This window comes from Urocitellus parryii, chromosome 7 (genome assembly GCF_045843805.1).
Source record: "Urocitellus parryii isolate mUroPar1 chromosome 7, mUroPar1.hap1, whole genome shotgun sequence".
In the NCBI taxonomy this organism is placed as follows: domain Eukaryota; kingdom Metazoa; phylum Chordata; class Mammalia; order Rodentia; family Sciuridae; genus Urocitellus; species Urocitellus parryii.
In genome coordinates, this window is record NC_135537.1 from 93,579,604 (window position 1) to 93,606,350 (window position 26,747).

Here is a 26,747-nt window from a genome sequence, read left to right on the forward strand (position 1 = left end):
AGTCAATCTTTAAAAGTGAAAAAAGTAGATGCATCTTTCAAAATTGCTAGCAGATTATTTAATAAAAATAAACAAAAATATATAAAAGCCAAAATAGCAAACTGTTTGTCCTGTGAACTCACTATTTCTCACCAGCAAAATCAGCTGACAGTGAAAAATTTGAATTCATCTCACCTCTTACATGACTGTACTGAGTCCTTTTTGTTCTCTGTGTGTGGAAGTGATGAACATCTGAGTGATATGCCACTGTATATGTGTGTCAGGAGCAACCTGCCAGTTTGGCTTAAAGGGACATGCCAGCCATGGGATGACAGCTGAGTAACGTAGTGTGACAGCTGATGCCTGTCACTGAATCGACTGCCTGTTAATCTAGTTTGGCTTTCTCCCTGTAGTGAATATATTGACTATTTCCTAAAGCTCATATTTCCTATTTTAACCTTTACTTCTAGCACACTAAAAGCTTTTTTAGAGGATGACTTATTAATAAACTAGTCTTCCAGAGTAGATTTATTTAAAATATAAATTAACTTTCATCTTTAAGATGGTCTAATGATGTCTTTTCTGTCTTGGAATGTTTTGAAATGTCCAGATTCATTAATGCCAAGCATATCTGCAAAGTTAATGAAAAAAAAAATCAACTACAGTAGTTATACTGAGTGATTTTTTTAAAGCAATTATATACAAATCTTGGAAACTTGTTTAGCCTCTGTCTGTACACCATGGTTAATATAATGAAGGATTTGACCACTACATAAATGCTGTTTCTTGCCTTCATTAAAGCTACTAGTGATTTTAAATTCATTTCTAAAAATTCACAATCACTGTGTGGATTAATTGGGTAAAGATCTGTTGACTGTTTTTTTTTTCCCTACTCAAAAGTTTTACTCCAGTATAGAAGTGAAAGAATATTGTAAGTTGTTATCCTAGCACAAGTATTCTCAGAAACTCATTCCATGGGACAAGGCTCCTAGCTAAACAAGAAAAGGGTAAAACTAAGACACCTTAAATTTCTATTTTTTTTTCATGTTGATCACAGGGGGAGTTGTGACTTAGTTTACCCTTGGCCATTGCTCGCCTCAATAAGTGACTGTCCTTTAAGAGCATTTTTTAAAACTACTTAATAAACTATGGGGTTTATTTCCTTGCTAGACAAAGATGAATGTTCTAAGGATAATGGTGGGTGTCAGCAGGAATGCGTCAACACGGTGGGAAGCTACATGTGTCAGTGCCGTAACGGATTTGTGCTGCATGAGAATAAACATGACTGCAAGGAAGGTATGGAAAGAAATGTCCTTTTCTTGACAACATCTCAAATTTTATGTGATTTGAAAAACGTTCTGCTTCTAAGGAGAGTTAATCATATCAATGAGTTGAATAATCAGAGGTCAAAAATAAAAATTAAAAAAAAATGTGAAATGTTTATAGATCCCATATAATATAATATATCTGGAAACCTCATTATATTACCAAAAGATTTTACATGTCACATGTGGGCACCATTAGAGTAACTTGTATATGAGATACATAAGTTGCTATGAAGCCATCTGGTAGCCAAAAATCAACTTGTTATCCTCAGGTCTTTATAGAATAGACCTTACAACACTATCCGTATATAAACTGAACTTCTGAAAAATGTTTTAAATTTGGTGTTATAGCACTCCCCCAAATTTCTCATACATGAGCTTCATGAGTGATGTGCCTTAAATATCAGACATATCAAGCTCAAATGTCTACCAAGGGAAAGACATTTGAAAATGGTATATGCCATTTAAAGTTTTAAGTCAGGGTTTGGCCAGAAAATAAAAAGCAAGCACACTAGTAGCACTATACTAGCCTGCCAAGATTTTGTTTCCAAAGTCTTAAAAAATTCCAAGATTTTTAAAAACAATAATTTTATTCTCCTCAGCTTCTGTGAGTTATATGGAAACAGGAGATAATTATTCAGGTCTTATTTCCTCCTCTGAGAGTCTACTCTGGAATTTTCTACTTAAATTGGATTTATGCCTATTTCAAAAAGAGAATTATTAAGTAAGTTTTTTTTTTATAACTACTCATCATTCTGTGTATGTACATTGGAAGGACCTGACTAAAATCCCAGTTAGATAATGGACTTCTTGTATATACCTTAGAATTGTAAGTTGGCAAGCTTTCTTTCTTTCTTTCTTTCTTTCTTTCTTTCTTTCTTTCTTTCTTTCTTTCTTTTTTCTTTTTTGAAGAAAATGGCATTGTACAGAATCATATGCAACCAGGAATTTTTTTTTCTCTCTGCTTTCCTGTATGAGCATATTTGTAACTTGGTAGTATATGCTATTAAATCAAGAGTCTGGGCAACAGGCCCAGAATTTTTTTTTTCCTTCAGAAATGGAAGGTAATTCACAGAAAAACACAAAGCAGCTTTTGAAGAATGTGCATGTGACCCATGTCTCAGAGATAACAAATATCTTCCTAATATTTTAAGTAGCTAATATTTCCAGAAGTAATTTTATAGAAAACTTTCATTTAGATAGAATGATGTCCAAGTACCCTTTAATAAAATTAATTTTTATTGCCAGGAAAAAGGTTGAATTTTCTTTTACCTTTGCTGTAGCATATGCACCTTATATAGTTTAGCAGTAAGCCTGTTTGCTTTGTTGCAGGCTATTGTAAATCAGGTAGACTCCATATTTCATGTGGCAAGGCAAAAACAGGGATGATGGAATTTAAGAAACCTTTTCCATAATGGGATCCAGAATTTTTCTTTCTTTCTTGTTATTTTTCTTTCCCACCCCCAGAGTTGGGATGGAACCAGGGCCTGCTCTTGTCTTGCTACATAATCCTCATTTGTTTCCCAGGAGCTTAATGTCACCTGTATCTTCTTGATATTCCTCCACATTGCAAATCCAAATCTTGCTATGGAGAACTATTGTGGTTAAGATGAAGTTGTAGATTAAGGAATGCAATAATGGCAGCAGTGATAACATCAATTGCATGAATTTGTATTGAGCATCGACCCTTGTTGTGTGGCCCTGCAGTATGCTGGTATATTGTTTATATAGTAAATTAATTTCCCCAAATAGATTCCTTGGAAAATTTTAGAAAATCATTTATAGTTTACAATATGTAACGAATAATTCCAGCCTAAACCAGGATCTCTAGGGTACAGCTTCACAAATTACATACAGTGAACACAGCCTGATGACATCAAATACTTTGAAACTTGATACTAAGTATGGAATGGTCTCGTCTGAACTGATAGAAACATAAGAAATTTTATGCTAATGGAATGAGATATTCTTTCTAGTTAGTTTAAAAGCTGTCTCCAAGGATAAGGAGCTATTTTTTTATCCCTAGTGATTCATTTTGCTTTAATGAACTTGAGGTTAATTTATTTTGGCAACTAAAACTGTGACTTAGGTTTTTAAGTGTATACTTCACTAAGGGAGAGAGAAAATATAAATATATAATTTCTAAAATGCTTTAATGATATTAATTAGATGAAAGTGATGTTCTGTTAATGGGAAGATTAAAAAAAGATTTTAAAATGGCATAGTTCATTGATTTTTGTTTGTAGCAATGTATTACATATTTTGCAAAACCCAGTGTTGATATTCTTGATTGTCAATATATGTTGCTCTATTAAAGTCTGAGTTTATGGATCCAGCAGTTTAAAATAGGAGTTCCTTTTATTTTAGGCATTTATCTGATTTGTGGCAAACACTTAATTTCCAGTGAGTCAGACAACAAACATTGCATGATTATGCTCAGCAACTTATTTGCCAAAGCAGATGAATATGATAACAGAGACCAGAGTGATGATTAGCTAGTATTCAGAAAGATCTTTCAACAGAGCAGTGGGCAAATAGGCTGCTTGTTTTCTGGCCCAATCCTGGGCTAGATTACACACTGACTGATATTATCGTTATTAGTACAGCTGAGTGTGAACAGAAGATCCACAGCCCATTTGGCCTCATCACCAGTCCCAACTGGTCAGACAAGTATCCAAGCAGGAAGGAGTGCACATGGGAAATCAGCTCCACCCCTGGCCACCGGATCAAATTGGTAAGTTAGCCTATTTTCTTTCTATTGAGCTGTAGACCCATGTCTTTTGCAGCTAGCACATGGTGGTGGTGGGGGGCGGGTTGTTTATTCAATTGAATTGAATCAGTAGATAGCTGGGAAAGATTTTTCTTCTCATGCTTACTTACACTAACCAATTCTTGATTTCCTAGATCAAGGTGACAGCTATGTTGTTCTCCTCTAAGGATTCTTTTACTTTATACTTTAGAGGGCATTATCAAAGTAACTACAAACAACAAACTTTATTACCTAATGTTACTGGTAATGATGTTTCCAAAGGGGAGAATAAATGAAGGAACCAAAAAAAAAAAACAGAAAGAAAGAAAGAAAAGGAAATTCATTAAAAAAACAGAATAATCATTTATTTAAACACAAGTTATACAACTTAATATATTCTACTAGTTATGCCAATTCTATATGCTTCCTATACAAAAAAATGTATGTTTTCTTACAATAGAATGGATATTATCTTATGGTGTGTAAAGTATCATTTTTGTGTAATCTATTGTCCTCTAATAAGATACTGATATTCCTATATTTTTCTCACATGTTATTCTATGTGAGTCATTTAAATATGAACACAAAATTTGTCTTCCCTTTTACATTTTTTAAATTGGTTGTCTGATAGTAAATATTTCATTATAGATTACAGAATCTATAAATTATGCACTTTAAAGAAATAAAATAATGGAAATATAGAAAATTAAACTATTTCCTACAATATGCTATTTTTGGAAGCCAAGGAAAATGCTAGCTAGCAAGGATTAGGACATACTGTAGGAAGCACTATAGTAATGAACAAAAAATATTTTAGGAAAGAGGCTACCAATCCAAGGTATTTCCCTGGACCATTTGAACCATAAGGTTAATTTGTAATTTTCCTGTTTGGATCTTTCCATTCAGTGAATTTATTTTATTTCATGTTATTTTATTAGCCAATAAAAGAGGCTTTATTCAAATGTGGTATTACGATAAAATCAGAGACAGCAACAAAACATTCATATCCCTAGTATGGATTTCCATCCATCCATTTGCTGTATTTGTGACTGAAATGAACTAGTGTCTCTGTCTGAAAAATCACTCACAAATACAGCAAATGGAGGGAACTAACTCCATTCCTCTCAGCTAAATGCTGAGATGATAGCCCTGTAGGAACTCCATTGCTTTCTAGTCCTGTCCAAGGTCCTGATTGAGAGGACAATTCTCTGAACCTTATGGGCTAAAATGTGGAGGCTGCATCTATTCAGCAACACAGCCAGCTAATTCAGTTTGGAAAATGGATTTTCCTGATTGCATGAATTTATGTAGATCATAATTTTGTCAGAGTATTCTGAAGAAGTTCCTCTTATGTTGTATAGAGAATATATACAGTATCACTTTTGGAAGATATTTCATTGAGTATAGAATTCTAGGATGACTATTTTATTTTTCTTTTTGCACTTCAATCACCTTACTCCAATGGGATTTTCAGGCTTTCAAAGTTTCCAATAATTTGTAAATTTTATCTTTATTCTGTATAAAGAAAAATTTTGTCTATGGATACCTTCAATTTTTATTTTTATTAGAAGTTTGAATATAATGTGTCTGTTTATGTTGGGTTTCTTTAGATATGTGTCTGTTTAGTAATTTTCTAAAAGTCACCTTCTCAAAGTTCTCTACAATTTCTGCATTCTTGAAATTCAAAAGTTTTACAGCATTCTTCTGCACCACTGTGTCTCTTCTTCCAGATTCAAAGTAAATATTTGATATCTTCCAACAACACTTGCATGTTGTCTTAATTTTTGTCACTTGTTTTAAGTTTCAGTAATTCCAACTGATGTTTCTTCAAGTTCAGTGACTGTTTCTTCAGCTATCTTGAATCTCTATGAACTTTTTAAAAGCACTCTGTCTTTTTTACCTTGTTCTTATTCATCTTTCTAGTATTCCCATTTAATTCACTGTTATAGGTTCGATCCGTGTTGGTCAATTTGGGCTACAGTACACAGAGTGACAGAAACTTATTTTCTCACAGTTCTGGAGATCAGAAATTGCCTATAGGGTTGGTGTTTGGGGGGCGCTTCTTTTTTCCGGTTCCCCTTTTCTCTTTATACATGTGTAAGGAAAGGATTTTGGTTTTTTTTTACTCTTCTTATGAAGACATCAGTTTTATAGGATTAAAGCTCTACTCCTTTAAATTAATTTAACCTAAATTACCTCCCTACAAGTCTTAGCTCTATGTATGGTCACAAATACAGTCAAGCCAAGAAATGAAATGTTTTAGCAAAATGTTCTTTGTATGATTGGTGAACACTGGTTTAATTTCAGAGAAAAGATTATCTGCCACGGAGTTTCCCCCTTGTTTTGATCTATCAGTTTCACAGTTGCAGGACTTACATTTGTCTTTAATTCATTTTTATTTTGAGTTGATTTTAGTATTTGGCATGAGAGAAGGGTCCACTTTCATCCCCCTGCATGTGGATATCTGGTTTCCCCAACAACATTTATTGACGAGATCACACTTTCCCCATTTTATGTTTGCAGCACCTGCACCAAAACTCAGTTTGATATAAATTAATGGATTTATTTCTCAGCTCCCACTTCTATTCCATTGATCCATGTGTCTGTTTTTGTGCCAATACCATGATATTCTGAATGCTGCAGCTTTGGAGTGTGTGTTGAAGCCAAGTAGTGCAATGTCTCCAACTTTGTTGTTCTTACTCAAATTGCTTTGGGTATTTGGGGTCTCTTCTGATTCCATACAACTTTTAGAATTGTTTTCTCTAATTTGTGTGAAGAATGTTATTGGTATTTGATAGAGAAAGTTTTTTTGAATTTGTAGATTGCTTTGGCTAACATGGATATTTTAACAATATTAACTTTCATTCCATGAACATGGGATATCTTTTCATTTATTGATATCTTCTTCAATTTCTTTCAGCATTGTTTTATAATTTTCAGGATAGACATCTTTCACCTTCTTGGTTAAATTTATTCCCAACTCTTGTATTGTAGCTATTGTAAATAAGATAGTTTCCTGTTAGTATATATAGAAATGCTCTTGATATTTATATATTGACTTTTGTACCCTGAAATTCCAGAGAATTAATTAGCCTAACAGTTTGAGTCTTTAGTTTGTTTATTTTTGTTTTGTTTTAATATAAGACCACATCATCTGCAAACAGGGACAGTTTCACTTCTTTCTTTGTGATATGTATGCCTTTTATTTATTTCTCATGTTTTATCACTCTGGCTAGGACCTCCAGTATTATAGTGAGAAGAGGTGGCAAAAGTGGCATCTGTTTCTTATCTGAGATCTTACAGGAAAAGTTTCTCATTTTTTTCTCCTGAGAATTATGCTGACTATGGGTTTATCATATATGACTTTTATTTGTTGATATAGATTTCTTCTGTAATATTTTGTTGAGAGTTTCATTATGAAAACTTTGAAATTTTGTTAAATGATTTCTATTTATCTATTGATATAATCATCTGGGTTTTGTCCTTTATTATGTTAATGTGATGTATGACAACTATTATATGCATATATTGCAGTATCCCTGCATTATTGGGAGATGAATTCTACTTGATCATGGTCAATGATCTTTTTAATTTATTTAATTTATTACTAGTATTTTATTGAGAATTTTAACATCTATGTTTATCAGGATTATTAGCCTTTTGCATAGACTTATGAATATGAAATTCAGTCTTAACAAATGAAAATGTTGCTAATGCTTCCTTTTCAGAAAGATTCTTATTTAGAGGGTCATGTAGAAAAATGTAACAACATTTGTAGACTATACAATCTGTGTTGCAACAACTTAATATTGATGTTTTAGTGTGAAAACAACCATGGAAAATATATAAAGAATGTATTCTCTTGTGTACCAATAAAGATTATCTTAAAACAGACTGTAGGTCAGATTTGTTCCATGGGGCTATAGCTTGTGTTCCCCAGGTTTAAGAATTAAAGAAAGTCAGGAAAAAGAATTTGTAATCAGACTGATAAGTGTTTGTGTTAACTTTCTCTGAAAAAAAATTACATGAACTGGGAGGATAAAAACATTTAGTCTTTATATTCTGTAGAAGGCAGTATAATGACTCCCCAAAGACATCCATGTTCTAATTCTCAGAACCTTTCATGGCAAATGGGACTTTGTAGATGTGATGAAGTTAAGGATCTCAAATGGAGAGGTCGTCTGGATACAGGGTCCTTATAAGAAGGAGGTGGGACATCAGAGAATAGATAAAATGTTACATTACAGATCTTGAAGCTGGAGCAAGGGGTATGAGCTAAGAAAGGCAGACCTCTCAAAAGGCTGAAAAATTGGGGGAAACTAATTGTCACCCAAGATTTCTAGAAAGAAAGGCCTTTCTACCCATTTTAGACTACTGACAACCAAGATAGTAGGAGACTATATCTGTGCCATTCTAAGTCATTAAATTTGTGGTAATTGACAGCAGCAGTGACAGGAAATAGATACAATAATAATGAATGTAATGTGTGTGTTTATATATTCAGTCATAAAATGATAAATATATGATAATTTTTCAGTAAGATCAAAAGTACTTAATCAAAAGATGGCTGAAAAAAATTCTTCCTACTATAAAAGAAATGAAGTTCTGAATGAATAAGAACAATGATCTGATCTATATTCCTGGGTTTATCCTATCTTAATTTTGAGAGATTCACACAATCTTTTAAGTTTTTGGCAACCTTTTTTTGTATTTTAAACTAATCTTCATTAAAAATGAAAACAAAAACAAAGTTTTAGGCTAGGATCATCTGGCAAAAGACTAATGTGCTTGTGTAGTTTTATGTGATTTATCATATCTTATTAGAGTTTTGCCAAGTAACATACACTTGCAATGTACAGTTTCAAATAAGGAATATTTAAAAAGCAAGACATCTTCAACTCTCATATAACTCTCTACTATAAATCCATAAAAAGTATATTTAATCATAGTTATAGAAGATTTGTGGAAAATAATGGGGGCTTTTTGAATCAGAAGATCGGGGTTTATATTCCAGTCTGCTGTTTTTTCCAGTGGCCTCTAATCCTTCAAATATCTTGTGGGAAACAAAATGACAGCTCTTACTGAAAAACAGGAAAAGGTGAAAGATGTCTGGTACTAAGAGCTCTAAAGCTTATCTCTCCACTGCTCAAATTGTGTCATCTCTTTAATTCTCTTAGTTTAAATGTTCAGTCTAGGTAAATTTTATTTCTGCATTATACGTAATCATTTTATTATCTCTACCTTTGTGAATATATGTAGTTATTCTACATGGCCTCTTCCTTTAACTAATGCCTGTAGTTTCAATAAAAGAACCTTTACAGATGCTCATATGACCAGAGAGCATATGGAAGCTTGGCCAGTGGGCATCCAGGTAGATTAGGCATGCGTGGGTGTTCCAGAAAGAGAGTTATTATTTCCACAGCCTATAATAAAAGTTGGATTTTATTTTATTTATTATTTTTTTTGAATTGGACTCTTAACCTCTTAGTTTGCCTTATGAGAAATACATTAGAATTTCTGACTAGAGCTCATCGTTATCTACTGTGTTTAGCCCTAAAACCTTAATTAGTAACCCTAAAATCATAGAAATATAATCATGGAATGCATTTGCTTTAAAATTTTGATGCCCAAATGCTTATGAAGTCTTTACTTGAATGCTTAAGAATAGAATACTTAAGTAAATAATGGCAGGGAGAAGATGTTTTATCAGAAGTCAGAATTCCTTACAGCTACATACATTCAACCTTGTGGGCTATACTGTCCCTATTGTGTATCTGAAGGACCTTTTGGGAATATAAATGTCTTACTCCTGGTAGCTGGGAAATTTCAAATTCTATAACACTTAGAGATTCAGAGTTCTTCATGTGTCACAAAATAAGGTTAATAAATTGTGTGTCAAACATTATCATTGTGGACTCCAAAATAATACAGTTTCCCAAGGGCTCCTGAAAGTACCTTTCTGTGGCCTAGAGGTATTTTTTAAATTCAGGTGAAGTCATTATATATGGAGGTCTCTGTATTTGGGTGTATCTGTGGCATAAGGACCAGATTTATGAGACATCAGCATGTGAGTTAGGCATGCCTCTGATTGTGTGTGGTGGCATTTTAGGTCAGCCTGACTTCTGGAAAAGGAGCACACAAATCTTTGCACTTGACAGAACAAGCTGCTACCTATCCCAAGAGGAAAATTCACTAGTATGTTAATGAATAAGCATTGTTTGTATCACTTGAGCATATGTCAGCTATGGAATCTTTGACTAATTTAACTCTTGTAGACTCAATCTGATTCCATTAGTAATTTGATAGGAAACTGCAGCCATTTGGCTCCAGACCAGGTGTCAGTATGGCCCACAGCCCAGCTCAATGCCACCTTGTATGGTGTTGCTCCATTATTTTAAACAGATGTTGTTATTTACTCCAGACATCCTGCATTTCATTAGAGAGTGAAATAGTTGCTTATTCATCTCATTCACTTAGTTTCCAATGGCCCAGAGAGTGGGTTGAACATGTGTGGTCTGCAAATGCAGAGGCACATTTAATAAACTATTTATGGGATTATACTTTAGAACAGCATTATCCCCATCCTTCTTAGAATGTTCTTGTCTGTATAGTAGGTTGCCATGTTCTTTCTATAACATGCTCTTTTCTATCACAAAATAAGGTTAAGAAATTATGTATCATACATTATTATTGTGGACTCATTATTTTCTCCTACACCCTAGTTAATATTAAATGCTTCTTTCATTACTTCCCCTACTCCTCTAAAGTCAGATGTGACAGTAGGTGGTATGATGTGACGTGGCATAAATCAGCACTGAGAGTCAATTGTTATGACTATCTTCAATAGACTGAAAATAGGACCACAACACAAAATTTCATTAAATAAATCAAAACAATATAACAATCAAAAGAAATGATTACTCAGCATGCAATGATTTTCAGATACTGTTGTTTTCCTGAAACAATGTTTTATCCTCTTAAATAACATTATTCTTTTAATTCAGAGACTTGGTTTCATATGTAATTCAGAATTAAATGGGTGCAGTTGAGTCAATTTTCTCGAAGTAATTTCTTACTAGTTTTAAACTGACACCAGAATGTGCATGTAAGCCAGGTGTATTGGTGCATGCCTGTAATCCCAATGATTCACGAGGCTAAGGAAGGAGGACCCCAAGTTTGAGGCCATTCTCAGCAATTTTACAAGACCCTGTTTCATAATAAAAAGAAAAAAAAAGCTGGGGATATGGCTCAGTGGGTGAAGTGCCCCTAGTTTTATTCTTTTGTATATCTTTAAAAATGAGGTAACTGGAATTGATTGAGTACCCTCTCATGAGAAACAGAAAACCAGAAATTTTGGTTGGCCATGTCTACAACATTTTCCTACAAAGTTTGCTATAAACATAAGATGGGTGGAGAAGTAATTGACTGACATACTGCTAGAGACATCCAGACATCCATTCATGATCTTCTGCAGCCCCTGTCCAGTGTCTACTGTACTCCAGTCTAACAGATTGAAGAAATTGGAGATTATTAATAAATTAATAAACTCCAGTCTAACAGAATGGAGAAACTGGAGATTACAGAAATTGTAGATTATTAATAAATTAATAAAATGAACTCCTTCAGGGATCACCTGTTTGGCATATTGTGCTTCAGGATAATGAACTCTGGTGAAGTTTTCTTACTTACAGTTTTACTTGTTAGTTTTTTGTTTCCAGTGAGAATCTTTGTGTTACATTCAATCATTTTTTTTCTCCAGTCCTTTTGGTGAAATGAACTGAGCATTCCTTTTGGCCCATAATAAATTACATCTAATAATGACTTTTAATGTTTATTGGCTACCATAGGTTTATTTATACTTTTCAAGTTGAATTCATAAAAGAGATCAGTCCTCTTCCTTTCCTTTGCTCGATTTTTTAAGCAACCTCATTACTTTCTCCTACTCCCTACTTAACACCAAATGCTTCTTTCATTACTTCCCTTATTCTTCTAAAGTCAGCTGACAGGTGGTATGATGTGATGTGAAATAAATCAGCACTGAGAGTCAATTGTTTTGACTATCATCCATTACACTTAAAATAGGAGCACTACACAAAATTTCATTAAGTAAAACATATTCCGAAAGTTTATTGTTCAAATATTGTATTTGGTAATTATAGCAAAATTAATAAATTTTGAAGCATATTTTGTATTTCTTTTATTTTCTTCATATTTTTTAGCTTTGCTTTATAGACTTAAGTAAGAATGATGGTTTACTTCTTCACTATATGATGTTTTTTTCCCCAGGGAAATGAATAAGCCTTAATTGACATCAGCAAATAACCTGTAATTCCTGAAGTTAATGAATAGCTTGGGCAATTTTATTTTTAATCCATCTCAAGTAAACTTTGCTTGATGATTTCTAATGTATTGTATATATATATATATATATATATATATATATATATATACATATTTAGTGAATTTTAATTTTAAATTTGCTAAAACTCACACATAAGTATCACTGCATGGAAAAATAAGAATTTGTAAATCATACAAGTAATAGCAATGCATAGCAAACTTTCCAGCATACCAGATAGTCAAATAAGTGTGCCATCTATCTGAAAAATGAATTAAAGTTATTCTAGCCTTATAGAATTGTCACATTAGTGTTTTTTAATACTATGGTTTGTAAGATCAAATAAGAAATATATAGTAAAAATTCCCTTTGTTTTAGTTATTCTATAAAGATTTATTGCATCAAAATTTTGTGAAAATGTAACAGTTATGGGACTTTCTTATGAGCTTACATGTCCAAAGGTAGAATAATGTTCACAAGCTTACAATCATCAAAACCAGAAGTGATCAATGTTTTAACACAATTGCATAAAATTTTCTGATGTATCCTTTGGATTAAATTTATCATAAAATACCACTTTGTTATTATAAACTGTTTCAGTTCTGTGTAGATGAAGATTTATTTACAATTGTAGAATTATTTGCAATACTTGCAAAATAGAATTTCACATTATATTATTTAGCTTTCCATTACTATTAAAAATGATCAAGAGAGTCGACTTGTAAAGAAGCAATGCTTATTTTAACTCACAGTTTTAGCATCTCTGGTCAATTGGCTCTGTTGCTTTTGTGCAAATGGTAAGGTGACACACCATGGGCAGCAGTAGACATAGAGTAAAACCAATCACCCCATAGCCAACTAATAAGAGTGAGAAGAGGCTAAGGTCCTACAATCTACTCTTAGGGAAGGTCTCCAAGTGAACCTAACATCTCCCACAAGGCACAGTCTCTAAAGTTCCAATACTTCCCAATAGTGCTACACTAAGGGCTAAACCTTTAATACATGGTTGTTCCTTTGAACATTCAAGATCCAAAGTCTCATACACGGTTATATTATTGGACTCATTATGTTCTTTCCTAGAGATTACATATTCTATTGATTTCACAGTCCTTTGAATAATGTGCTTTATGTATTGGCTCATTTGTATGCCCTGAACATATTTTATTCATATGTATTTTAGTTCCAAAGAAAAGAATTCAGTTTGAGTGATTTGTGGTTTTATAAATTTTTTTCTTTCTTTTTTAAATAGGACTTTAGTGAGTTTGAGATTGAACAGCATCAAGAATGTGCTTATGATCACTTAGAAGTATTTGATGGAGAAACAGAAAAGTCCCCAATTCTTGGACGACTATGTGGCAACAAGATATCAGATCCCCTTGTGGCTACTGGAAATAAAATGTTTGTTCTGTTTATTTCTGATGCATCTGTTCAGAGAAAAGGCTTTCAAGCAACACATTCTACAGGTCAGCAAATTAGGGTTGTGCTTCTCTTGTCTGACAAAGACCCAGGTTTCTTTTCTGGTGAATATGTGTATTTCATTACTAGGACTGCAAATGAATCTCCAAGCAGAGCACAGAAAAATCTCAAAGTACTATGTGAATTTTTGCAAGAATCACTCAGTACCCTACTTAAATATCTTAGAAGAAAAAATGTTTAGTTTGATTTGTGATTAATATAGTACAGTCAAGTAGAACTAACTCTAAATATTTGTATAATGAACTTCGTGTTAAATTTAGTAATTTGACTTATGTGTTACTGCTAACAGAAATCTGTAGTTTGGTATTGAAAATTCATACAGTGTCTAATAACACACCAGTTTAGCTGCATTAATATGTTTTTGCATTAATATGTTTTTGTAAATAAGTATGGGATTATCTCTGTTTGATGAAGTCCATTTTTTTCTTTTATTTCTTACACAACATGATTTCCATCCTAATTCTATTTTTTTTTTATTGGTCGTTCATAACATTACATAGTTCTTAATACATCATATTACACGGTTTGATTCAAGTGGATTATGAACTCCCGCTTTTACCCCGTATACAAATTGCTGTATCACATCAGTTACCCTTCCATTGATTGACATATTGCCTTTCTAGTGTCTGATGTATTCTGCTGTCTGTCCTATTGTCTACTATCCCCCCTCCCCTCCCCTCCCCTCCCCTCCCCTTTTCTCTCTCTACCCCTTCTACTGTAAATCATGTCTTCCATTTGTATTCTCTTGACTTACCCCTCCTTACCTCTTATATGACATTTTGTATAACCCTGAGGATCGCCTTCCATTTCCATGCAATTTCCCTTCTCACTCCCATTCCCTCCCACCTCTCATCCCTGTTTACTGTAAATATTCTTCTCAAGCTCTTCGTCCCTACCCTGTCCTTGTTTACACCCCTTATATCAAAGGAGTCATTTGGTATTTGTTTTTTAAAGATTGACTAGCTTCACTTAGCATAATCTGCTCTAATGCCATCCATTTCCCTCCAAATTCTATAATTTTGTCATTTTTTAATGCAGAGTAATACTCCATAGTGTATAAATGCCACATTTTTTTTATCCATTCATCTATTGAAGGGCATCTAGGCTGGTTCCACAGTCTTGCTATCGTGAATTGAGCTGCTATGAACATCGATGTAGCAGTGTCCCTGTAGCATGCTCTTGTTAGGGCTTTAGGGAATAGACCGAGAAGGGGAATAGCTGGGTCAAATGGTGGTTCCATTCCCAGCTTTCCGAGAAATCTCCATACTGCTTTACAAATTGGCTGCACCAATTTGCAGTCCCACCAGCAATGAACAAGAGTGCCCTTTTCCCCGCATCCTCTCCAGCACTTATTGTTGTTTGACTTCCTAATGGCTGCCAGTCTTACTGGAGTGAGATGGTATCTTAGGGTAGTTTTGATTTGCATTTCTCTGACTGCTAGCGATGGTGAGCATTTTTTCATGTACTTGTTGATTGATTGTATGTCCTCCTCTGAGAAGTGTCTGTTCAGGTCCTTGGCCCATTTATTGATTGGGTTATTTGTTATCTTATTGTCTAATTTTTTGAGTTCTTTGTATATTCTGGTTATTAGGGCTCTATCTGAAGTGTGTGGAGTAAAGATTTGTTCCCAGGATGTAGGCTCCCTATTTATCTCTCTTATTGTTTCTTTTGCTGAGAAAAAACCTTTTAGTTTGAGTAAGTCCCATTTGTTGATTCTATTTGTTAACTCTAGCACTATGGGTGTCCTATTGAGGAATTTGGAGCCCGATCCCACAGCGTGTAGATCATAACCAACTTTTTCTTCTATCAGATGCCGTGTCTCTGATTTAATATCAACCTCCTTGATCCATTTTGAGTTAACTTTTGTGCACGGCGAGAGATAGGGATTCAGATTCATTTTGGTGCAAATGGATTTCCAGTTTTCCCAGCACCATTTGTTGAAGATGCTATCCTTCCTCCATTGCATGCTTTTAGCCCCTTTATCAAAAATAAGATAGTTGTAGTTTTGTGGATTGGTTACTGTGTCCTCTATTCTGTACCATTGGTCCACCCGCCTGTTTTGGTACCAGTACCATGCTGTTTTTGTTACTATTGCTCTGTAGTATAGTTTGAAGTCTGGTATCGCTATACCACCTGATTCACACTTCCTGCTTAGTATTGTTTTTGCTATTCTGGGTCTTTTATTATTCCATATGAATTTCATGATTCTTTTATCTATTTCTACAAGATATGCTGTTGGGATTTTGATTGGCATTGCATTGAACTTATAGAGAACTTTTGGTAATATCGCCATTTTGATGATGTTAGTTCTGCCTATCCATGAGCAGGGTATGTTTTTCCATCTTCTAAGGTCTTCTTCTATGTCTTTCTTTAGGGTTCTGTAATTTTCATTGTATAAATCTTTCACCTCTTTTGTTAGGTTGATTCCCAAGTATTTTATTTTTTGGGGGGATATTGTGAATGGAGTAGTTGTCCTCATTTCCGTTTCAGAGGATTTGTCGCTCATATACAGGAATGCCCTTGATTTATGCGTGTTGATCTTATATCCTGCCACTTTGCTGAATTCATTTATTAGTTCTAATAGCTTCTTTGTAGACCCTTTTGGGTCTGCTAGGTATAGAATCATATCATCTGCAAATAGTGATAATTTAAGTTCTTCTTTTCCTATTTTTATGCCTTTAATTTCTTTTGACTGTCTAATTGCTCTGGCCAGTGTTTCGAGGACTATGTTGAACAGAAGTGGTGAGAGAGGGCATCCCTGTCTTGTACCAGATCTTAGAGGGAATGCCTTCAATTTTTCTCCATTCAGAATGATGCTGGCCTGTGGCTTATCATAGATTGCTTTTACAATGTTGAGGTATGATCCTGTTATCCCTAATTTTTCTAGCGTTTTGAACATAAAGGGATGCTGTACTTTGTCGAATGCTTTTTCTGCATCTATTGAGATGATCATATGGTTCTTATTTTTAAGTCTATTGATGTGGTGAATAACATTTATTGATTTCCGTATATTGAACCAGCCTTGCATCCCAGGGATGAATCCTACTTGATCATGATGTATAATTTTTTTGATATGTATTTGAATCCGATTCGCCAGAATTTTATTGAGGATTTTTGCGTCAAGGTTCATTAGAGATATTGGTCTGTAGTTTTCCTTCTTTGATGTGTCTTTGTCTGGTTTCGGAATCAGGGTGATGTTGGCCTCGTAGAATGAATTTGGAAGTTCTCCCTCTTTTTCTATTTCCTGAAATAGCTTGAAAAGTATTGGTGTTAGTTCCTCTTTAAAGGTTTTGTAAAACTCTGCTGTATACCCATCCGGTCCTGGGCTTTTCTTAGTTGGTAGTCTTTTGATGGTTTCTTCTATTTCCTCTATTGTTATTGGTCTGTTTAGGTTGTCTATATCCTCCTGGCTCAATCTGGGCAGATCATAGGACTCAAAGAATTTATCTATGCCTTCACTATCTTCTATTTTATTGGAGTATAAGGATTCAAAGTAATTTCTGATTATCTTCTGTATTTCTGAAGTGTCTGTTGTGATATTGCCTTTTTCATCCCGTATGCTAGTAATTTGGGTTCTCTCTCTTCTTCTCTTCGTTAGCATGGCTAAGGGTCTGTCAATTTTATTTATTTTTTCAAAGAACCAGCTTTTAGTTTTGTCAATTTTTTCAATTGTTTCTTTTGTTTCAATTTCATTAATTTCAGCTCTGATTTTAATTATTTCTTGCCTTCTACTTCTTTTGCTGTTGTTTTGCTCTTCTTTTTCTAGGATTTTGAGATGAAGTATGAGATCATTTATTTGTTGGTTTTTTCTTTTTTTGAGGAATGAACTCCAAGCAATGAATTTTCCTCTTAGAACTGCTTTCAATGTGTCCCATAGATTCCGATATGTTGTGTCTGTGTTTTCATTTAACTCTAGGAATTTTTTAATTTCCTCCTTGATGTCTTCTAAAACCCATTGATCACTCAGCAACCTATTGTTCATTCTCCAGGTGATGCTTGCTTTTTCCTTTCTTCTTTTATCATTGATTTTCAGTTTCATTCCATTATGATCAGATAAAATGCATGGTTTTATCTCTACCCCTTTGTATTGTCTAAGAGTTGCCCTGTGACATAGTATATGGTCTATTTTAGAGAAGGTTCCATGTGCTGCTGAGAAAAAAGTGTAGCTACTTGATGTTGGGTGGTATAGTCTATATATGTCAATTAAGTCTAGGTTGTTAATTGTGTTATTGAGTTCTATAGTTTCCTTATTTAACTTTTGTTTGGAAGATCTGTCCAGTGGTGAGAGAGGTGTGTTGAAGTCTCCCATGATTATTGTATGTTGGTCTATTAGACTCTTGAACTTGAGAAGAGTTTGCTTGATGAATACAGCTGCACCATTATTTGGGGCATATATATTTATGATTGTTATGTCTTGTTGGTGTATGGTTCCCTTGAGCAGTATGAAGTGTCCTTCTATATCCCTTTTGATTAGCTTTGGCTTGAAATCTATTTTATTAGATATGAGTATGGACACTCCTGCTTGTTTCCGCGGTCCATATGAGTGATATGATTTTTCCCAACCTTTCACCTTCAGTCTATGTATATCTTTTCCTATCAAATGCGTCTCCTGTAGACAGCATATTGTTGGGTCTTGTTTTTTGATCCATTCTACTAGCCTGTGTCTCTTAATTGGTGAGTTTAAGCCATTAACATTTAGGGTTATTATTGAGATATGGTTTGTTCTTCTATCCATATTTGTTTATTGATGTTACTAAACCTGATTTGTTATCCTCTTTGACTACTTTCCCCCCTTTACTGTCCTACCTCCCATTGTTGGTTTTCAATGTTGTTTTCCATTTCCTCTTCCTGTAATGTTTTGCCAAGGATTTTTTGAAGAGATGGTTTTCTAGCTGCGAATTCTTTTAACTTTTGTTTATTGTGGAAGGTTTTAATTTCATCTTCTAACCTGAAGCTTAATTTCGCCGGATACACGATTCTTGGTTGGAGCCCATTGTCTTTCAGTGTTTGAAATATGTTATTCCAGGATCTTCTAGCTTTCAGAGTCTGTGTTGAGAGATCAGCTGTTATCCTGATTGGTTTACCCCTAAATGTAATCTGCTTTCTTTCTCTTGCAGCTTTTAAAATTCTCTCCTTATTCTGTATGTTGGACATCTTCATTATAATGTGTGTAGGTGTGGATCTCTTAAGATTTTGCACATTCGGCGTCCTGTAGGCTTCTAGGATTTGGGATTCTGTCTCAATCTTCAATTCTGGGAAGTTTTCTCGTATTATTTCACTGAATAGACTGTTTATTCCTTTGGAATGGAGCTCTGTGCCTTCCTGTATCCCAATGACTCTTAAATTTGGTCTTTTGATATTGTCCCATAATTCTTGGATGTTCTGCTCATGGTTTCTTAGCAGACTTGCTGAGCTGTCTATGTTCTTTTCCAGTTGAAATACTTTGTCTTCATTGTCTGATGTTCTCTCTTCTAAGTGATCTACTCTGCTGGTAGTATTCTCAATTGAGTTTTTAAGTTGGTTTATTGTTTCCTGCATTTCTAGAATTTCAATTTGTTTGTTTTTTATTACCTCTATCTCCCTGTGAAATTGATCTTTTACTTCCTGGATTTGTTTGTCAATGTGATCTTTCATTGTCTGATTTTGCTGTCTCATGTCTTCCTTGAGACTCCAGATCATCTGAAGCATATATATCCTGAACTCTTTATCTGATATTCCATCTGTTGCAGCTATTACCTCTTCTAAAGTTGAGTTGACCTGCATTGCTTGTGGTCCTTTCTTTCCTTGTCTTTTCATACTGCTCGCGTTTCTTTCTGCTTGGTGCAACTGTTGTGTTTTGAAATTTACCCCCTATTTATTTATGTTGCTCTTGTATACTTGAAAAGTCTCCCTTGCAGGTGCGGGCGGCGGCTGTGCCCCTACTCCTATTGGGGTGACGTGTCTACCACGCTGGCGGCTCTCTGGGCCTGTTCCGGGAGTGGAAGGCGGCTCTGCTCTGTCCCTATTCCAATTGGGGTGTCGTGACTACAATGCTGGCAGGACGCTGGGCCTGTTCCGGGCGTGGGCGGTGGGCTTGGCTGGCGGGATTCCACCTAATGGCAGTCCCTAACCTCCCTGCTTGCTAATTAATGGCTTCTCTGAGGCGCCACGCCTTCTGTAGCTGCGGGGCAGGCCGCGCGAATCAGTTGGCCTGGATCTCCGGGGTCCTGCTGCTGGCTGTTTTGATGTTGCAAGCTGTTGGAGAGTGGTGGTGTATTCTTCAGCTTTCCCGGATGGTGGCCGCTGACTGCCTGGATGGAGTGTCCGCTGTTTTGATGTTGCACTCTGAAGGAGAGTGGCGGTGTATCCTTCAGCTTTCCCGGATGGTGGCCGCTGACTGCCTCGGTGGAGTGTCCGCTGTGGGGGATGGGACTGTACCGCTTCCTTCCCCTTCTGAGAACCCGTGCTTGGCCCAAGGGTCCTTGTGGGCTTGGCTGGTGGGATTCCACCTAATGTCCTTCCCTAACCTCCCTGCTTGCCAATTAATGGCTTCACTGAGGCGCCACGCCTTCTGTAGCCGCAGGGCAGGCCACGCGAATCAGTTGGCCTGGGTCTCCGGGGCCCTGCTGCAGGCTGCTGGGATCCCTGGCACTCTATCACTTTGATTTTTTCTGCTTGCCCCTCCCCCAGCGCTGGCTAGCCAGGTTTCCTTTTGGCTGCTACTGGGAGGAGGGGTTGGAGGTCAGGCGTCTCTGGTTTCCCCCTAGCCTGTATGGAGGCTCAGCTTGATACTCCCTCTCCCTGCAAGCCTAGGAGAGATTTTATGCGAATTCCCGCTGTCTGGGGGGTGAGCTGAATGACACCGACCTGTTTTGATGTCACACTCTGAAGGAGAGTGGCGGTGTATCCTTCAGCTTTCCCGGATGGTGGCCGCTGACTGCCTCGGCGGAGTGTCCGCTGTGGGGGATGGGACTGTACCGCTTCCTTCCCCTTCTGAGAACCCGTGCTCGGCCCAAGGGTCCTTGTGGGCTTGGCTGGTGGGATTCCACCTAATGTCCTTCCCTAACCTCCCTGCTTGCCAATTAATGGCTTCACTGAGGCGCCACGCCTTCTGTAGCCGCAGGGCAGGCCACGCGAATCAGTTGGCCTGGGTCTCCGGGGCCCTGCTGCAGGCTGCTGGGATCCCTGGCACTCTATCACTTTGATTTTTTCTGCTTGCCCCTCCCCCAGCGCTGGCTAGCCAGGTTTCCTTTTGGCTGCTACTGGGAGGAGGGGTTGGAGGTCAGGCGTCTCTGGTTTCCCCCTAGCCTGTATGGAGGCTCAGCTTGATACTCCCTCTCCCTGCAAGCCTAGGAGAGATTTTATGCGAATTCCCGCTGTCTGGGGGGTGAGCTGAATGACACCGACCTGTTTTGATGTCGCACTCTGAAGGAGAGTGGCGGTGTATCCTTCAGCTTTCCCGGATGGTGGCCGCTGACTGCCTCGGCGGAGTGTCCGCTGTGGGGGATGGGACTGTACCGCTTCCTTCCCCTTCTGAGAACCCGTGCTCGGCCCAAGGGTCCTTGTGGGCTTGGCTGGTGGGATTCCACCTAATGGCCTTCCCTAACCTCCCTGCTTGCCAATTAATGGCTTCACTGAGGCGCCTCCATCCTAATTCTAAACTCATAATTTGAGTTTCAGAGATTGAATTTCAACTGTATTTTTCTTAAGAGAAAAATAGAAATTTGAGGCAACAGTTTATAATAAAATTGCTTGTGGTGTGAATACAATTTAATTATATGTTTCAGAAATTGTCTAGGGAATATCCTTTATTTTCATTCAGTTTGACAAAAAGATTTTTTTTTAAATTGTAGCTATTTCCTAAAGTCATTTAGCTTATAGTGACACCTAGTGGCATTGACAATGCACAAACAATTGACATATTTCCAGAAGAGACTTTGTATAAAACAATTAATAATATACAAATATTAATATAAAAATAATAATATGCTGTGAAATAATTTCAATGAAATTATTTTCTATTTTCTTTGTTTCTCTTTGATTTAGAGATTTGTTTTCATTGTCTGATATTATTTTTTAGTCTATTTTTATTGTGAGCACTAATTTATATTGAAGTCTATGAGAAAGTAAATATCATTTATGCTGATATTATTGGACCTCTACAAATAATACAAATTAATTATTTCTCATGTATTAATATAAATATGGTTTGAGAAAAATCTCTTATGAACTGTGGCAATTTCATATTAAGGATTTTCCATCTATTTGACATTTTTGTTTAAACATATTTCTGATGACTTATTTAATACTTGTTAACAAGCATAGCTTTTAAAAGGTTTGAATCTTATTATTATATCGATATTGGAGGGGGCGTACTGGGGATTGAACTCAGGGGCACTCGACCACTGAGCCACAACCCCAACCCTATTTTACATTTTATTTAGAGACAGGATCTCACTAAGTGGCTTAATACCTCGCATTTGTTGAGGCTGGCTTTGAACTCAGTATCTGAGTAGCTGGGATTAAAGGCATGTGCCTCCATGCCTGGCTCATCAGTATTTTTGAAAACACAAAGCTCATGCCATTTTAAAAAAATTCCTGCCCATTAGTTTCTATGAATATAGTATAAAATATGCTGTCAAAAATTATTGGAATAACTAATGATAAAGAAATTCAAAATTGCCTGTTTATAAACATTTCTTTTTTTCAGTTTTATAAAATCTTACTCTTACAGTTTTTTCTTTTATCCTTTATAAATTGGGAGGATTGACCTTAAATTACATTCCAGTGTGTCCATACCTTTGGGTCCTGGTCCAAGTATGACTTAAGCTGGCAGGGAACTTTGGGAAAGGTCATTTCTTTGAATCTCAGTTTCATCATCTGTGAAATAATAATCTAAAGATTTTTTACAGCTGTAAAATTCCATGACTATTATTATTTTTCTATGAAGAAACTCAAAAGTTGCATGGTTAATTAGATTTTGTTATTTTTTAAGTTTTCTTCTCATTTAGCTACCTATCTTAGCATTTTCTGAGTGCTGTATATGTGCCAAGTATTCTGATTATACTGACTGATGTTTATATCTTCCAAGTTCACTTATTTTGTAATCTTTCAACAATGTTTTTTTTTTTTTTGCCTTTGCTTTGACTAGACAATGTGCCATGTTCATATTTTATAGGACAAAATCAAAAATCTGTGGTAAGGACAATATAAGAAATTCCTGTCTGTGGACAGCTTGTAGTCTAAATTGAGTTTCTGGGTTTCTGTTTATCTAAGTTTTTGCTCACAAGACAGCCCAGTCCAGTACCATATCTGTCAACTTTTGCTTCATGTGTAAAGCATTTTTGCATTATGTCCTGCCTTCTAGAATACATGTAACTGTTATAGACAAGTTCTCAAGTATACACTTTAATTTACTTAAACTTCTGTGTACAATTTCAATTTGATCTGCAATAAAAACTTCTAAAACTGTAATTTTTAAAACCAGGCGATTAGAAATATTGCTCTAACATAGCTCTGTGGCTTCTTTTTCATAAGTTATACTACCTAAGTCCATGAAAAATGAACCTTATTGGTGAGAGTTCTTGTTTCCTCGGACAGTTGGTTCATATTTTCAGTCTGAGTTTGTTTTAATCAGGTAACAACTGGTATTATTCCAGCCTAAATCAAACTAACTGAAAGAAACAAATTTTGAAGTAAGAAATACTGTTCTCTCAGAGGGGAGAAACTTGGAGAGAAAATATGTAATTTTTAAACATGGCATTGTCTGTTAGGACGTCGTTTTTGTAATATAAAGCATCATATTATTTGTCAATGACATTTAAAAATCCAATAATGTATGATTATGCTCCTTGGAAATTATTTTGATCAAAATCAATTCAATTAGAATGCTCGCTAAAAGCATTTATAGGTCAAATTACGGCACCTCTTCTTTAATGTAATACTTTACCAGGAAGTAAACACATCTTTCCAAATTAAAACGAAGCCCACCCCTTGGCTTCTCTTCCAGTTATCTTTCTTATTCAGCTCCAATTCCATTTCCCAGAGTTTTGTGAAAGACTCTCTCTCTCTCTGGCAGCTCGTAAAGTACGTTCAAAGTATTGATTAAAAAAAAATTTGCTGACATACTGAACAACTGGTTTTAGGTTTTTCTGACTTGAAAAATGAATAGGGATATTTGCCAAAAATTTGTTGACTCTATTTAAAAATCATCTTTTCAAGGGACCAATTAAATGCTGTTGACCAGGGTTTGAATAGCCGTGGGGAATCTTTAAAAAAATAAATAAAACACTGAAGCAATTGCCCTCAGGCTGCCTATCCTAGACTTTCTCTCAGGACATATTAAAATCACACGTCTTGTACACATAATGTTCACATATTCATCCTTCAAATGTTCTTCATCTAGGCTAAATTCTCTCTCTTTTATGGTATTGAGCACTGAAACAGATGAAAAGGGAACTTAGTGCAGCATTTAAAAATATCCTTAAGTGTAGTTCAAGGCATTTTTACTTTTTAACTTCCCCCAAGGCAGGCCAGTTTTCAGTCAAATGGAGTAATGACACCTTCCTGTGATTTTTAGGTTCATGAAGACTTGGGGAAACCTCTTTCCCGGTTGTGCTTCACTGCTTGCTTCCTCCTTGAGTTCTGTTCCAGGCTGGGGCTGGCAGAGGACTGCCTCTTTTGAATGCTTTTGTTTCCCTGCCTTGTTTCTAGGAAGCAGGCACACACAAGCAAGGGCCTCCTCCACATCTCCTTGTGCTCCCTTCAGGTCTTCCTGGGCAGTTTGGTGAAAGCAATGCAAATGCTAACCCTGCAAGACAAAAGAGACCTGTCAATTATACTGAGCTTGGAGAATAGGTAGAAATTTTTTTAAAAACCTACAAATGAGATTACAAGCTGGTTGACGTATTTTCATATTGATTTCAGAAATTTTTTTCACAAAATGGTTTTACTGGCCTGCAAAAATATGATTTTTCTTTTCTGATAGCAGATTAATAGTGTTTTGAATTGTTGGTCAATATTTGTGACTTTTCATTTCATACCTGAATCGATTGCAGTTTACAGATGATAGCATTTAAATGTTCTTACCAAGAAAAAATGATGATGATGATGATAGCTTAAAATATCAATTACTTTTAACTGTGTGCCAGACACCATCTAAGCATTTACAAATATAAATCCACACATACATGTGTGTACTATGTATGATCTCCATTTTAAAAGTGAAGTTGTGAGAGGAAATAGTAGGACACACGCTTAGCATGTGGAAGGCCCTGGATTTGAATCCCGATACTAACCATATTTCAAAACAAAGAAGAAAATTACAAATGAAGTTGTGGGACAAAGTAGGAAAAGTGTGGATTTGTATCTGGGCAGTTTGACTGTGGAAGTCTGTCACAGGAAAAGAATAATTATTTATAGAGTTCCTGGGATAAGAAAAACATTGTATTGGAAAAAGGAGGATTCTTGGCTTCCAGTTTGCCAGACAAGGGACATAAAATCCCCAAAGTGATCCGAATTCCAGCCTTCAGGAGTACTTTCAAAGATGCCTTTATACATCTGTAACAATAACACTATGTCAATACATAGTGCAAGATGGGCCACTTATCATTTGCAAGACAGAGGAACAGTTATACTGACTGTAGCCACCTTCCCCCACAGGCATGCTTGTGATTAGAAACCCAGTTGGAAGTTTCTTTCAGAATTTATTCACAAGAAGGTACCTTAAGGAGCAGTTGTCTGTGACAATGCCCTTCAGTGCATGTAAACCTGGCTGACTGGGTATTCATGCCTTAGCATTCAGAAATGTATTGTTATTTAAAATCACCAAAGCACAATATAGGTAAACCATACATATATAAAAATGGAAAATCCAAGTAAGAATTCATCTGCCTGATCCATCTTCACTAAGGACTATCTCGCCCAACTATCTGTTCTGGTACCCAGTGGTTTAGCTTCTCCAGATTTCCCAAATGGGATATTTTCTGGGTCTTCCCTAGTTTTATTACTGAAATTCCTACTTCCCAGGAACCCTTTCAGTCTTTGGAAACAGGGACAGAAAGAAAGTCTTTCTCCTGACACTTTTCTGAGCCCATCTTTTTCCTCCCTTCCCTTTCAGGTTGGCATGTGTCAGTGGGCACTGTGGCCTCCATGGCCTCTGCTTAATCTCTAGTTATAAAGTTTGGGCTTCTACCTACTAAAGATTACTGAGAACATTTTTATAAACCTCTTACCTTCTAAAACAAGCTAAAAGTTTGTATGTTCACTGACTTATTTCTTTGATGTATTTTCCTCTTGTGACAAAGTTAATAACTGGGAAATCATATGCTTATTAATATCTCTCTAAAAAAGAATCCAAAAGGAGCATTTAAAATATTTTATTATAGCAAGCAAACGAACTGTAACTGAATTGGTTCTGGAATTTCAAAGATAAGTATAATTAATTATGCCTGTGTTTTTCTGTATCTAGTTAGATAAATATTTCTAACAGTAAAATAATATGGTGCTATATATGTTGTGTAGAATTTTTATGTAGCGCGCACACACACACACACACATGAATTTTATATATTCTGTTGAATTTTAGATTATTTCTTATTCTGGATTCTGGGTTCTGACATTATTAAAGTTAAATTCAAATTAAGACCCTGTTTGTTTTGTTTGTTTGTTTTAACCATAAAACGAGTTACTTGAGACTAAAAACTATTAGGTATAATCACAACAACAACAAAATTATTGAGAGTTATTATGTGACAAGTAGTCTTTGAAAAGATTTTATGTCTAAATCCTAAAAACCCATTAACATTGGTGCCAACATCATCATCTGTATTTTACCTTTGGGAAAACAGTGTCTCAGAGAAGGGACAACACTGACCAGGTCACAGACTTTGTAGGTGTTGGA

The 26,747-nt window shown here is 35.7% G+C and overlaps 1 pseudogene; it reads left to right on the forward strand.

The window, feature by feature from the left end:
* LOC144256051 (tolloid-like protein 1) overlaps nt 1-26,747 on the forward strand; it is a 188,291-nt pseudogene that overhangs the window by 159,760 nt on the left and 1,784 nt on the right.